Genomic DNA, 3,892 nt, shown 5'->3' with positions numbered 1-3,892 from the left:
GGTCGAGTTAATTGAAATGTACAAGGGGTGCGTTAATACAAAGGCTGGAGGCTTCATTTTTCAAGTTGTTCAGATTTGTTATTCACCATTGAAATGTGGGCGTGTGTGTGTGTGTGTGTGTGTGTGTGTGTGTGCTTGCGCAAGTGTGAACGTGCGTGTGTAAATTGAATCCAGAATGCTGTACATTATTAGCAAGCCCTCTATTACTGAGCTATATTCCCAGGCCACTGAATACTTAAGTTGAGAGTGCTATCCAAAGTGGAGTGCTGCCTGGCTGGGGCACTCCCCTCTTTACTGTGTAGGTCAGGCTACAGGGAAAGGGAGAGCAGGAGTTTTTTATGTGAGGAAGAAGAGGCAGAACATACCTGCTACTAAGGGTGGGAGGGAGGCAGAGGAGGCCCAGAAGGCCTTTCTTTGTGGCTTTACAAAAGCCACTGCCTCCATTATCTCTTAGTGTGCAGAATCCTTTCCACAGCCTCCTTAGCCCTTCCCTAAGATTCTGTTTATTTAACCGACCTGCCCTAGATCAGACTATTCAGAACACTCAGCAGTCACCCACCCAAAGAAAAGTGCAGATTGGTCCAATGTCCCACTGTTGTCATGAGATCTGCAAAGCAGGTAGCTGAGGCTGACCACCTTTCCTTCCTTGCCTCCCCTGACCAATGGCTGAGTGTGCCATGGTGACCTCAAACTGTGCCACCATGTAAAGCCCCTGAGTTGAAGGTAGCCTGAGAGGAGAGTAAGGCCTCTGGGTTGAAGGTGGCCTGAGGGGAGAGACTCCCTCCTAGAGTAAGGCTGAGTCAAGCCAGCCAAACATGCACTGGACATCCAAGCCATCTTTCACAGATGGGCAGTAGCAAGGTGGATTGCCACACTGCATAGATCCCATGAGTACCCTGGGTGAATGGTCACAACCTCCACTTCTCCCTCTGCTGGGCTTTGGGACCGGCCCCTGCAATTGGAAAGTCTTATTGCCAAGATTCATCCGATCAGATGGGGGAATAGAAACATGGAAAAATTAAGGAAGTTTTTTGACATGAATTTGAGCAATGAATTTGAGTTATATTTTTAAGCCAGGATATCTTAACAAACAATTAGCATTTATTCCACTGTGAAGAGCACACATTTTACTGTTATTTTACTGTTGATGCTTGCTACCAACCACAGTCTCCATAGCACGGTGGGAAAAAAATATCCCAAAGTCTTTCTGAGTGTTAAAAACGATCCTGAAATTGCTTGCATTCTCTTTTGCAATCTCTAAGAGATTTATAATAAATTCTCTCCTTTATTCTGGAGATATAACCATTTTCATTTAAGTTTGGCTCAGGATGTTAAAAACACTTAAACTTGCATGCACAGTACAGCTATTGTGGTGGAGCACTGCGCCGATAAGACATTTAACACAGTAAAGAAAATCCCTGATTTAAATTATAGTCATAAGCAGAATGCATGAAGACAGTATTAAAGAGCTCCCAGAGTAATCACCGCATAATTGACATTAAATGATATTTAATATATGAATATGTGCCTTGGCAGAAGCAGACCTCTAACCATTCAAGGGTGATTGTCAATCATTAAAAATACTGGTATGATACCTGGCAAAGAAACTGGGAAATATTTTATGAGAGATATGGGAAGCTAATGCAGACTAATCAATCTCATGAGGAAGAGAAACTGAATCTTTTCATGGATGAGATATTTGCATCTTCCCGAAGCGAGATTAGAATTCTGATTGTGCTGAGAGTGTTTTTATTCTGAGCTGTAGTTAAATACATAGATCTTTCTTACCATATAAGGTATTCCCAGGTTTTGTGTTGCTTTGTTTTGTTTTTAACATGTGCTTCAGTGGACATCCTAGGGGAACTTCAGGATAAGAAAAGCCGTCTCAGAGTTTCCTCAGAGTTGTCATTAAGAGAAGGGTCTCACTCTCAGCTGGTTGACACACAGAAAGTGTGAGACTATGGAGTGTTGGGAGCCCTAAGTGGGAATACACACACACACACACAAAGGCTCAGGTGTCTTTTTGTTAGAAGTAGGAGTGGTAGATAGCTTCAAGCAAACATGGTTTACAGAACAGGGCAGGTGTACATACGAACTCACAGCAGTTGTGACAGTGTGCACAAGACGTGTGCAAGCTCGCGGCGGACAAAATCCCAGTGTGTGTCTAGAAGGGGATGGACACAAATTCCCACCATTGGCTGAGCAGCTATTGGTGTTCGATAGCTTCTGAGAGGCACTTCCGTTTGCAGCTGATGGTGGTTCACACAGGAGCCCACGACAGGCCAAAGGACTGTGGTGTGCCCAGCCATAAAGAGAATGAGTATATAGCAGCCTTCCTTCCAGGGCTCAGGGATCATTGCAGAAAGGCCGTAAGAGGCAGAGGCAGTAAATGAACACAGGGAAACAGTATCCTCTAGACACAACAGGGAGGCTACACACCAACTCACAGCAGCTGTAAAAACTTGCACAAGCACAATACAAGCTCAATCCAGACGAAATTTCAGAATGGAGAAGGAAGGTAGACATGAAGTGTGTGGATCAAGCACAGTCCAGTGGAAGGCCACACTTCTGTGAATGTATGAGCGGCAGGAAATGGACTTGATGGGTGTCGGGTGGGGGGGGGGGGGGAAGAAGACACAAACTTACAAACTTGTTGCAGTAAATCTCCAACCCAAATATGCCCCGGCAATGAAAACACAACTCAATTAATATGAATACATGCTATGCTCCTAGACTGGGCAGATCTACTGCCACACTAACATCTTCCACATCAATGAGGCCCCTTAGAATTTTCGGTTTCTCCAGGCTATTTGCTTCTGCTCTGCTTTTCTTCTTCCTCCTTCTCTTCATCCTCTTCTTCTTCTATTTTCTTTCCTCTTCTCTCTCCTCAACCTTCCGCTCCACCTTCCCTTTATCTGCCCAATCATCAGCTCTCCTTTATTTTACAAATTAAGGTAGGAAGAAGGTTTACAGGAAATCACCTGAGTGCTGACTCATTCCTTGTTCACAACCCCTCACAGGAGAACAGAATGAACATCAAATATAATTAGCCCCGGGGCTATCCACAACACAAACCTGTGAGGGTAGGAAAGAGGCGGGGACCTTGACGGAGTTGCGGTGGGGATGAATATGATCATTGTTCAAGATCAAAACACACTGGTTCGAAATTCACAAGGAATAGATTTTTTTTAAAGGGGGTTTTGGGTGAGGAAGGGTCTCAGAGATATTTCTCAAAGCCAGCTCAGGGACATTTGTGTATTTGATGGCCCTCACAAGAGAAGAATCATAAATGGTAACCAAGGTGACCATAGAGGCACAGCATGAAACTTGAGACTGTCACTTGTGGAGAAAATAGTGTCTGTATGGATGTGGCACCTGTCGATAATAAAGTTGATGACCTATAGTGTAGGCTGAAAGGATTCTGGGATAGTGCCAGGCACAGGAGATTCATAGGTAACCAGCCACAGGACAGAAGGAAGATTAAATAAATGGGTCAAGTTGTGATCTAGTCAGAGAAGAGTCTAGCTATATGGCCAAAGTATTTTTAAATATATTTTGAGTCTGAATTTTATTTCTGGGAGCATGGGGTTGGGAGAAAGAATCACCTAACTTCTAGAGTCACTCATCAGCCTTTCACACCACAGGCTCTGAAGCAGTGAGGTAGACACCCACCTGGACTGGGACATGGCCAGTGGTAATCAGGTGTCCTTTTCATCACCCATAAATGACAGCCTGCTTCAAGATGAGATGTCAAGGATTCAAAGTGTTCTCCCACATACTGGGCCTAGTATAGATCTTTTGGGAATTTTACCCAATCTGCATTCTCTAAGCAACTGGAAATCTGGTCCCATGGCCATATGGCCCTCTAAGTTTTAAATAGTGACCCTTTGGG

The sequence above is a fragment of the Mus musculus genome, chromosome 10, assembly GCF_000001635.26.
Source record: "Mus musculus strain C57BL/6J chromosome 10, GRCm38.p6 C57BL/6J".
NCBI classification, from domain to species: domain Eukaryota; kingdom Metazoa; phylum Chordata; class Mammalia; order Rodentia; family Muridae; genus Mus; species Mus musculus.
This window is presented reverse-complemented; position numbering follows the sequence as displayed.